This window comes from Schistocerca serialis, chromosome 10, assembly GCF_023864345.2.
Source record: "Schistocerca serialis cubense isolate TAMUIC-IGC-003099 chromosome 10, iqSchSeri2.2, whole genome shotgun sequence".
NCBI classification, from domain to species: domain Eukaryota; kingdom Metazoa; phylum Arthropoda; class Insecta; order Orthoptera; family Acrididae; genus Schistocerca; species Schistocerca serialis.
This window is the reverse complement of record NC_064647.1, coordinates 239124230-239136537: the sequence shown is the minus strand read 5'-3', so window position 1 is coordinate 239136537 and position 12308 is coordinate 239124230. Positions and strand designations below refer to the sequence as shown.

General features: G+C 45.0%; 1 non-coding gene across 1 annotated transcript; it reads right to left on the bottom strand.

Moving 5' to 3' along the window:
- Positions 1 to 3586: 3586 nt before the first annotated feature.
- Trnap-cgg (transfer RNA proline (anticodon CGG)) lies at positions 3587 to 3661 on the bottom strand. The gene has a single exon. It is a non-coding gene; the product is annotated as a tRNA-Pro (tRNA).
- Positions 3662 to 12308: the final 8647 nt, after the last annotated feature.

Below are 12308 nucleotides of genomic sequence, written 5' to 3'. Positions count from 1 at the left end.
AGTGGCAGTTTAGTGTTGATCACAACAGGTAAAGAGCGAAATGTCTGAGTACGTTCAGTTTTGCTCAGCTGTTTGAAAAACAAATAGCGTAAGAGTTTCATCAGCACAGTAATTCATAAATTTTTCCAAGGGGACGTTTCAAAGTCATTTGCAGTACATTAAATACAGTAATAATCATTCCAGTAGTTATTTAAAACCACAAGCACAGTTTAAACAATATCGTTGAAAAGTTCAAATAGCTGAAATACACTCCTGGAAATGGAAAAAAGAACACATTGACACCGGTGTGTCAGACCCACCATACTTGCTCCGGACACTGCGAGAGGGCTGTACAAGCAATGATCACACGCACGGCACAGCGGACACACCAGGAACCGCGGTGTTGGCCGTCGAATGGCGCTAGCTGCGCAGCATTTGTGCACCGCCGCCGTCAGTGTCAGCCAGTTTGCCGTGGCATACGGAGCTCCATCGCAGTCTTTAACACTGGTAGCATGCCGCGACAGCGTGGACGTGAACCGTATGTGCAGTTGACGGACTTTGAGCTAGGGCGTATAGTGGGCATGCGGGAAGCCGGGTGGACGTACCGCCGAATTGCTCAACAAGTGGGGCGTGAGGTCTCCACAGTACATCGATGTTGTCGCCAGTGGTCGGCGGAAGGTGCACGTGCCCGTCGACCTGGGACCGGACCGCAGCGACGCACGGATGCACGCCAAGACCGTAGGATCCTACGCAGTGCCGTAGGGGACCGCACCGCCACTTCCCAGCAAATTAGGGACACTGTTGCTCCTGGGGTATCGGCGAGGACCATTCGCAACCGTCTCCATGAAGCTGGGCTACGGTCCCGCACACTGTTAGGCCGTCTTCCGCTCACGCCCCAACATCGTGCAACCCGCCTCCAGTGGTGTCGCGACAGGCGTGAATGGAGGGACGAATGGAGACGTGTCGTCTTCAGCGATGAGAGTCGCTTCTGCCTTGGTGCCAATGATGGCCGTATGCGTGTTTGGCGCCGTGCAGGTGAGCGCCACAATCAGGACTGCATACGACCGAGGCACGCAGGGCCAACATCCGGCATCATGGTGTGGGGAGCGATCTCCTACACTGGCCGTACACCACTGGTGATCGTCGAGGGGACACTGAATAGTGCACGGTACATCCAAACCGTCATCGAACCCATCGTTCTACCATTCCTAGACCGGCAAGGGAACTTGCTGTTCCAACAGGACAATGCACGTCCGCATGTATCCCGTGCCACCCAACGTGCTCTAGAAGGTGTAAGTCAACTACCCTGGCCAGCAAGATCTCCGGATCTGTCCCCCATTGAGCATGTCTGGGACTGGATGAAGCGTCGTCTCACGCGGTCTGCACGTCCAGCACGAACGCTGGTCCAACTGAGGCGCCAGGTGGAAATGGCATGGCAAGCCGTTCCACAGGACTACATCCAGCATCTCTACGATCGTCTCCATGGGAGAATAGCAGCCTGCATTGCTGCGAAAGGTGGATATACACTGTACTAGTGCCGACATTGTGCATGCTCTGTTGCCTGTGTCTATGTGCCTGTGGTTCTGTCAGTGTGATCATGTGATGTATCTGACCCCAGGAATGTGTCAATAAAGTTTCCCCTTCCTGGGACAATGAATTCACGGTGTTCTTATTTCAATCTCCAGGAGTGTATGTATATTTATTCAAAGAATGTCCATGACAGATACAACACTATGCATAAGCAGCACTACAAAATGACATAGAAATATCGCTACACATACAAAAATAGGTCGAAAATTATTGTGAAAAAGTCTATGCTCTTTTGGTTTTGTAAAAGAGTTAGCATTGTAAGTCAATAAAATCAAAAGATACGGCGATGTGTGTCACATATTTTGAGACACATTAAAGCTACAATCAGCTTCAGTTAGTCTACAATTATGAGATTTGGCGAGAAGAGAGGTTTCACGGTACAAGTAAAGGAAAAAATCCGAAAATTGTTAATTCGTAGTTATGTCACGTGAAAAAAAATTCTTTTGTTATTTCTTATCCGACTTCAGACTTTAAATTAAAATATTTTAGATAGTCTTGGAGTCCTTGAAACCAACATCTTGCCAGTATCATTGTGGATAGCATGCGAAAATCGTCAAAACTCTCGATTCTCGGAATGGATGAACTATCCATTTTCCGGATTCTTCAGTGCCTGAATCCTACTAGCATCTGAAGGACAGGGTTTACCAGGGGAACATCACACATGTGCTGACCTGAAGCGCAGCGTGTCAAGGGAGGTAGCCAGCATACCTACGGTCATGCCTCGTTCTGCTGTGCAGAATACATTCCTGCGCTGTCAGACTCTTCCGGACACTGACGGGCGCCATATTGGGGGCCCTTCTGTACCGGTAATGGTACCGGTATGCAATGGTATGATGTACCGTAGCAGGTGTTTATCTGATTCTGCATTATTTCTCTTACCCATGCCCTTTACATTAATGCTAACAACTTTCGCATTCGTACGGTCATTAGTTTCCGTGTCATTACCCGTTAAATAGGGAAAGTTTAATTATAACCACCCGGTATGAAGCAGTCTTCTACTGACGGCAAGGATGTAGGATATTTTTATTTTATTTGTCGCCACTGTAAGAAGTTGCCATACGGGTCGCTGTAAATAATCGTCTGATTCCAGAATGAATTTTTCAGTCTCCGGCGGAGGGTGCGCTGATATGAAATTTCGTGGCAGATTAAAACTGTGTCCGGACCGAAACTCGAACTCGTGACCTTCGCTTTTCGCAGACAAGTGCTCTGCCGACGGAGCTACCCAAGCACGTTTCGAGGGCCGTCCTCACAGCTTTACGTCCGCCAGTACCTCGTCTCGCCGTCCGGTGTGGCTGAGCGGTTCTAGGCGCTTCAGTCTGGAACCGCGCGACCGCTACAGTCGCAGGTTCGAATCCTGCCTCGGGCATGGGTGTGTGTGATGCCCTTAGGTTAGTTAGATTTAAGTAGTTCTAAGTTCTAGGGGACTGATGGCCTCAGATGTTAAGTCCCATTGTGCTCAGAGCCATTTGAACCATTTTGAGTTCCTCGTCTCCTACCATCCAGATGTTTCGTATCAGCGCACACTCCGTTGCAGAGTGAAAATTTCATTCTGGTAACATCCCACAGGCTATGGCTGAGACATGTCTCCGCAATATCCTTTCGTCCAGGAGTGCTAGTGTTGTAAGTTTCGCAGAACAACTTCTGTGAACAGAATGAGATTTTCACTCTGCAGCGGAGTATGCACTGATATGAAACTTCCTGGCAGATTAAAACTGTGTGCCGGACCGAGACTCGAACTCGCGACCTTTGCCTTTCGCGGGCAAGTGCTCTACCAACTGAGCTACCCAAGCACTACTCACGCCCCCTGCTCACAGCTTTACTTCTGCCAGTACCTCGTCTCCTACCTTCCAAACTTTACGGAAGCTCTCCTGCGAACCTTGCAGAACTAGCAGTCCTGAAAGAAAGGATATTACGGAGACATGGCTTAGCCACAGCCTGGGGGATGTTTCCAGAATGAGATTTTCACTCTGCAGCGGAGTGTGCGCTGATATGAAACTTCCTGGCAGATTGAAACTGTGTGCCCGACCGAGACTCGAACTCGGGACCTTTGCCTTCCGCGGGCAATTGCTCTACCAACTGAGCTACCGAAGCACGACTCACGCCCGGTACTCACAGCTTTACTTCTGCCAGGAAGTTTCATATCAGCGCACACTCCGCTGCAGAGTGAAAATCTCATTCTGGAAACATCCCCCAGGCTGTGGCTAAGCCATGTCTCCGCAATATCCTTTCTTTCAGGAGTGCTAGTTCTGCAAGGTTCGTAGGACAGCTTCTGCAAAGTTTGGAACGTAGGAGACGAGGTACTGGCAGAAGTAAAGCTGTGAGGAGGGGGCGTGAGTCGTGCTTGGGTAGCTCAGTCGGTGGAGCACTTGCGTCCGAAGGGCAGACATCCTGACATCGAATCTCCGCCCGACACACAGTTTTAATCGTACGATACCTGCAGTCGAGCAGGTGATGAAGTACCTAGGAGCCGCGTGCCACAATCTGTATTTGCCGGTACAGCTCGGCAGCCACTAGAATGTATCGTGCAGGTGTGTCCGCGGTGACTCTGGTGGGGTGTCCGCCTCTGGCAGATGGAAGGCAAGCAGTGGGCTGCGCCGTTAATTAATTGCGGCGGGCGGCCGGCCCCGCGACCTGCCGCGTTTACGGCCCTCGTAATGGCAGATAGCGGTCCGAGGGCCACCGAGGGCCGTCCCCGGCACAGCACTCGGTGCTACCGACTCCTACAAAACCATCTCACTGTCTAGCTCGCTGTGCACTCCTGGACAAAATTAGAACACTAAGTAGTTAAAGACAGTAAGACCAGTGGCGAGCAGAGCGTTTGCTTTATAAGGTCGCTTAACAATAAACGGAACAGCAAGAGACTCCAGAACAGCAAGGTAAGGCGTTCCACAAGGCTTCATGCCAGCTCCTCTCATATTATTATTATTACACCACTTGCCATTCAAATCGCTACACCACGAAGATGACGTGCTACAGACGCGAAATTTAACCGACACGAAGAAGATGCAAATGATTAGCTTTTCAGAGGATTCACACAAGTTTGGCGCCGGTGGCGACACCTACAACGTGCTGACATGAGGAAAGTTTCCAACCGATTTCTCATACACAAACAGCAGTTGACCCGCGTCGCCTCCTGGAACGTTGTTGTGATGCCTCGTGTAAGGAGCAGAAATGCGTACCATCACGTTTCCGACATTTATAAAGGTCGGATTGTAGCCTATAGCGATTGCCGTTTATCGCATCGCGACATTGCTGCTCGCGTTGGTCTAGATCCAATGACTGTTAGCAGAATATGGAATCGGTGAGTTCAGGAGGGTAATACGGAACACCGTGCTGGATCCCAACGGCCTCGTATCACTAGCAGTCGAGATGACAGGCATCTTATCCGCATGGCTGTAACGGATCGTGCAGCCACGTCTCGATCTCCGAGTCAACAGATGGGGACGTTTGAAATACAACAACCATCTCCACGAACAGTTCGACGACGTTTGCAGCAGCATGGACTATCAGCTCGGAGACCATGGCTGTGGTTGCCCTTGACGCTGCATCACAGACAGGAGCGCCTGCGATGGTGTACTCAACGACGGATGAATCAAGTTTCTGTTTACCGCGTCACGAAGGTCGCATCCGTGTTTGGCGACATCGCGGTGTACGCACATTGGAAGCGTGTATTCGTCATCGCCGTACTGGCGTATCACCCGGCGTGATGGTATGAGGAGCCATTGGTTACACATCTCGGTAACATCTTGTTCGCATTGACGGTACTTTGAACAGTGGACGTTACATTTCAGATGTGTTACCCTTCATTCGATCCCTGCGAAACCTTAAATTTCAGCAGGATAATGTTCGACTGCTGCCCTGGCCAGCACCTTCTCCAGATCTCTCACCAATTGAGAACGTTTGATCAATGGTGGCCGAGCAACTGGCTCGTCACAATACGCCAGTCACTACTCTTGATGAACTGTGGTATCATGTTGAAGCTGCATAGGCAGCTGTACCTGTACACGCCATCCAAGCTCTGTTTGACTCAATGCCCAGGCGTATCAACGCCGTTATTACGGCCAGAGGTGATTGTTCTGGGTACTGATTTCTCAGGATCTATGCACCCAAATTGCGTGAATATGTAATCACGTGTCAGTTCTAGTATAATAAATTTGTCCAATGAATACCCGTTTATCATTTGCATTTCTTCTTGGTGTAGCAATTTTAATGGCCAGTAGTGTAATATTATTACTTTCGTTAAATCCACCTTAAGGAGAGCAGTAAAACACAGCCAATTTTCATGGCAGTTTTTCATGTCTCTTTCTTGTTTTCTTCTCAAAATTCTCTTCACATATTCATTGTGTTTCTCCTTCCTCTATTGTGTCCACTTCTTTCCTTTTTTCTTCCTTTTGGCCATTGGGTGAAATTTCTGATTTTTCCTCTGTAATTTTCCCTGTCTCTCGTATCTTCCGTGTAGATTTTCAATATCTTGAGGTCTTCCACTATTTCCTTTACCCAATTGGTTTTCACTATATTAGTTGTCACTATGTAAAAAATCTTCTTTTTCAGTTTGTTTTCGTTCATCCTATGCATGCTTCCGTAGAACTTTGCCCTTCTTTTCCTCATGTTGTTTGTAATCGTCTCAGTCTGTTCGCACTGTTTTGTCGGTCTTTTTAATCCAGGTACCGCCTTTCTGAACTGACCCATAGATCTTTCTCAGTATTTTCCTGTGTTGTTTTTCCATTTGCTTGGTTTTAGTTCTTCTCTTGATTACTGTTGTTTCTGAGGCATACAAGGCTACTGTACCGTAGAGTCTTAATTCGGCATTGAGGGAAATACTTATTATGTTGTAATGGTTCCATGTAAGTCTGTTCGCTTTTTGGAGTTATGTGATCCTACCTTCTTTGGACGTCGAGTTTAGTCCTATATTCCGTATAACGTCTCCCAGGCATTTGAAACTTTCTGCTGGTGTTATATTCCCATAATTCGCTACCGGACGTAGTCTGGCTATCAATTTTTTGCCCAGCGTACTGCCTTTCTTCATATGAGATATGTAGTCCTGTTTTGTCTGAGATTTCGTGCAGTGTGTCTAGAGCCCGTCTGGCTTCTTTCTGTTACTTTTTCAGATTGCTGGATCACCTGCAAAGGCCAGACATTTCATGTTGACCGTTCTACCCTTGTGTCTACCCATATCTACCCCATTGGCTCCTTTGTCCCATGTCCTGATTGTTTTCTCCAAAAGTGACTTAAATAGAATGGCCGATAGGCCATCTTCCTACCTCATTTCCGTCTTCGAATGGGTCCGAGATGCCTCCAGTGAACTTGTCGGTGCATGAGGTCCGTTTAAAAAATTTCAGAACTGTGTCCACGCAATTTTTCTACACTTATTTTTTACTTATTGTGCATGGTCTCCTTCGAAATACAGTAGAGTCTCAATAGTTCGAGTTTCCAGTAATCCGAGCCTCTTAAAAAAAAAAAGTGGTTGCAACGATCTTCTACTTTCTTTTTTTTACTGACACGATAAATAATGAAGATATCGTTGCAAAAGATATATAGGGAGAGTACAGCTCAGTGACAAAGCAGACAACAATGCAATCAACACCGAGGATTAGCTCGCTGCCCTGTTGCACGACATCTGCTGCCAGTATGGCACGAAATACCCCGACTGCTGCCGGCTGCTACCGATCAAAACTGGGGAGTTCATACACTGCTGTAGTTCCCAACACCTGTACTGTAGAGTGTTGTGTGTCGTTTTGTTTGTTGACTATGTGTTCCGTTGTACACCTTACAAAGATGAGTGCTGTAACAAAAAAGAGGAAATTTGTGCCTTTGCATCTAAAATTAGAAGCACTAAGACGACTTGACAAACAAGAAACAATAAAAAACCTTGCCTTCGAATATGGTGTCGGTGAAGTTACTGTTGGTGACTGGCGAAGAAACCGACTTAAATTGGAACAGTTTTCTTCACAGAAATGCTCACACGGATTTCTCAGCCGAAGAAGTATGAAGAAGTCAGACTTCGAAAACACAAGTGAGGCATTGTTCATGTGGTTTAACCAACAGAGACAGGAGGGTGCTCCGATTTCTGGCCCAATCTTGCAAGAAAAAGATTTCTTTTTCAGAAACCAGCTGCAGGAAGGAGATGACAATTTCGCCGCTAGTGTGGGCTGGCTCGACAGGTGGAAGAAGAGGTATGGAGTGCGTCAACTAGACGTATGTGGAGAAAAACTCTCTGGTGACGCTCAGGCCGTTTCAGAATTTATCGTCGAGCTTTAAAAAAATCATAACTGACGAAAATTTGTCTATTGAACAAATATATAACTGTGACGAAACTGGGCTAAATTTTAAAATGTTACCAGCGAGAACACTTGCTTCTTGTGAAGAAAAAAGTGCTCCTGGGCACAAAAAAAGCAAAGAGCGGCTCACAGTTATGGCAGCTTCAAGTGCAACTGGAAACCACAAACTAAAACTAGTTGTGCTTGGGAAGTCTGCCAAGCCAAGGCCATTGAAGAATGAATGCATCTCAGCTCCTCCGGTTGTCTAAAGACATCAGAATAATGACTGAATGAATCAGGAAATTCTGGTTTTTTAACTCATTTGTATCTGACTGCAAGAATTTTTTAAAAGAAAGGGGACTGCCGTGCAAAGCAATTTTGCTCACGGATACTGCGTCCTCACATCCAAATGCAGTGCGACGGTATCCGCGCCTTGTTTTTCCCACCAAACGTTACCTGTCTCATTCAGCCCATGGATTAGGGCGTTCTGGAATGTCTAAAAAAAAGTATCGACGGCGATTGCTACAGTCAATCCAGCATTGCGACGACAACGAAAGCATTGTAGGAGCTTTAATCAGAAGATTGCCAGGGTATGAAGAGGCAGAACAGGTTTAAGTAGGCGAGTGGTTAAATTCGGACGAACAGTTGGAAGTGACAGACTCTTCTATAATTGACACAATTATGATTCCATCGCAATGTGAGAGTGACGAGGGTGACGAGGCAGAGGCTGCACTGATGATGAGTCACACCCACGGCTACGCTGCTCTCGAGGCCTCCATATGCTACGTGGAGCAACAGCTTGAGGCGACACCAACTGACCCACTGCTCCTGACACGGTGGCGTGACAATGTCGCGAGGAAACGTTGCAGCTTCGCCAAACGAAATACACTTCACTATTACTTTCCTAAATAAATAATTTTTGTTATTCTGCCAATGCAAATGCATGTGTGAATACTTCTGTTTCAATAAGGTTCAAATTTTGTCTTGTATCACTTACAATATCTTAATATTTCTTTTTCCCATTTAAATTTCGATAGTCCGAGTTTTCAATAGTTCGAGGTGGTTCCGGTCCCGTTCACTTCGAACTATCGAGACTCTACTGTACTGTCCTCCACAACTGACACACATCTGCCAACGCCGTTTCCATTTCCAGAAGGAGTCTCGGTAAACGTCTTGCTCAATCACACGAAGTGCCGTCAGCGAATTTTCTTTTATCTCGTGTATCGCTGAAAATTTTCGTCCTGTCATCGGGGTTTTCAACTTTGGAAATGAAAAAAAGAGTCCGGATCAGGTCTAGAGAGTACGGGGGATGAGGCAACACTGTGCAACAGCCACGCACCAACAGGGACGAATCTGCAGGTGCGTTATCGTGATGCGAGAGTCATGCATTGTCTCGCCACATTTCAGGCCGCCTCCTTCACACATTTTCTCGCAGGAGTCGCAAAACGTCCTGGTAGTACCATCGATTGTCCTTGTGGCACGAATTCACGAGGAGCTAATCCTTCAAAGTCAAAGAAAGCTATCAGCGTGACTTTGACATTTGACCTCATCTGACGAGCTCTTTCTGGTCTTTCAGAACTTTTCCCAACCCATTGTCAACACTGAGCTATGGTATCAACACCATAACAGTAGATACACGTTCCATCAACAGTTATGATTCTCTTATGCAACGTCTCGTTCTCATTTGCGAGATCCGAAATCTCTTTACGAACTGCGAGCTGAAAATCTTTCTGGTCTTGACTGATGAGCCGTGGTACCAACTCGGCAGCAACACGATGCATTTCCAATTTATTTATTTATTTATTTATTTATTGTTCCGTGGGACCAAATTAAGGAGAAGTCTCCACGGTCATGGAACGAGTCTATACATGAAATTATAACACGATAGTAGAAACAGATAAAATGAAATATAAGAAACGTATTCAGGCGACAAGTCGTAAGTTTAAATAAAGAAAATCAACAATGTAACACTGCAATTTGCTTAATTTTTAGCTCTTCCAGGAGCTCCTTGACAGAATAGAAGGAGTGAGCCATGAGGAAACTTTTCAGTTTAGACATAAAAGAGTTTGGGCTACTGCTAAGATTTTTGAGTTCTTGGGGTAGCTTATTGAAAATGGATGCAGCACAATACTGCACTCCTTTCTGCACAAGCGTCAAGGAAGTGCATTCCACATGCAGATTTGATTTCCCTTAGTATTAACTGAGTGAAAGCTGCTAACTTTTGGGAATAAGCTAATACTGCTAACAACAAACGACATTAAAGAAAATATATACTGTGAGGGCAATGTCAGAATTCCCAGACTATTGTCTAGGGGTCGACAAGAGGTTACACCACATATAGCTCGAACAGCCCGTTTTTGAGCCAAACCCTTTTTGAAACAGAAGAATTACCCCAAAAAAAATCCCATTCGACATAAGCGTATGAAAATATGCGAAGTAGACTACTTTTCGTGTCGAACTGTCACTTACTTCAGATACTGTTCTAATGGTAAATAAAGCAGCATTTAGTTTCTGAAGAAGATCCTGAACATGGGCTTTCCACAACAGCTTACTATCTATCCAAACGCCTAAGAACTTGAACTGTTCCGTCTCGCTTATAATATGCCCATTCTGTCGGATCAAAATATCGGTTCTTGTTGAATTGTGAGTTAGAAACTGTAAAAACTGAGTCTTACTCTGATTTGGCATCAAATTATTTTCCTCAAGCCACGAACTTATTTCATGAACTATATTATTTGATACTGTTTCAATATTAAACACAAGATCCTTCACTACCAAGCTGGTGTCATCAGCAAACAGAAATATTTTTGAATCACCTGCAATACTGGAAGGCATATTATTTATATAAATAAGAAACAGCAGTGGCCCCAGCACCGACCCTTGGGGAACGCCCCACTTAACAGTGCCCCATTGGGACTGAACATCACTACCACTCTCAATGTTGCGTAGAATTACCTTCTGCTTTCTGCTATTAAAGTAAGAGGCGAACCAATTGTAAGCTACTCCCCTTACTCCATAATGGTCCAACTTCTGCAATAATATTTTGTGGTCAACACAGTCAAAAGCCTTCGTTAAATCAAAGAAAACACCTAGCGTTCGCAACCTTTTATTTAATCCGTCCAAAACCTCACAGAGAAAAGAGACTATAGCATTTTCAGTTCTTAAACCATTTCTAAAACCAAACTGTACATTTGACAGCAAATTATGTAAATTTAAATGCTCCAGTAACCTTGTATATACAACCTTCCGATAACTTTAGCAAACACCGATGGCATAGGAATAGGTCTAAAATTGTCAACATTATCCCTGTCTCCCGTTTTATAAAGTGGCTTCACTACCGAGTACTTTAATCGGTCAGGAAACCGTCCACTCCTAAAGGAAAAGTTACAGATATGGCTAAGTACTGGGCTAACATACATAGAACAATACTTCAGTATTCTGCTAGATACCCCGTCGTATCCATGAGAGTTCTTGGCCTTTAGTGATTTAATTATTAACTCAATCTCCCTCTTGTCAGTATCATGGAGGAGCATTTCAGGTAACAGTCTCGGAACACTTTTTCTAAGAGCGTTATATGATTCCCTGTTGGGACTAGGTTTCTATGTAGTTCACCTGCTATGTTCAGAAAGTGATATTAAATACTGTACATATATGCGACTTATCAGTAACACGGACATTCCCACTACGCACTGATTCTATATCCTCGACCTGTCTCTGCAGACCAGCCACTTCGCTTACGACTGACCATATGGTTTTAATTTTAATTTTATCCTGAGACTTAGCTATTGTATCTGCATACCACATACTTTTTGCCTTCCTAATAACATTTTTAAGCACCTTACAATACTGTTTGTAATGGGCTGCTGCATTTAGATTTTGACTGTTTCTAACGTTTTGATATAATTGCCACTTTGTTCTACAAGATATTCTTATCCCTCTAGTCAGCCACCCAGGCTGCCTGTTTGTGCTAGTACCCTGTTTTGAACGTTCTAACGGAAAGCAGCTTTCAAAGAGCACGAGAAAAGTCTTGAGGAATGCATTGTATTTATCGTCTACTGTATCAGCACTATAAACATCTTGCCACTTTTGTTCCTTGATAAGGTTTACAAAGGTCTCTACAGCAACTGGATAAGCTTTCCTAAACAGTTGATAACTATATTTAACATGTGTTGTAGCACAAAAATCTTTTAGAGTTTAAATTTGTGCATCATGATCTGAAAGGCCATTCACCTGTTTGCTAACAGAATGCCCTACTAGACACGATTTGCATCAGATTATATGAATTAAGGAGGTCTACCAGCAAGATGCTTTGTCAGGGGTTCATGACATAATCCAACTGAAATATTAAATTCTTCTGCAATTTTTAGAATCTGCAGATAACATATTGCTTTCAAAATCGTTAAAAGAATCTCTCATTGACCTTTTGACAGCTGCTTTCATTTCGCATAATTTCTCTTTGTCAGTGGAGTAGTGACTACGTTT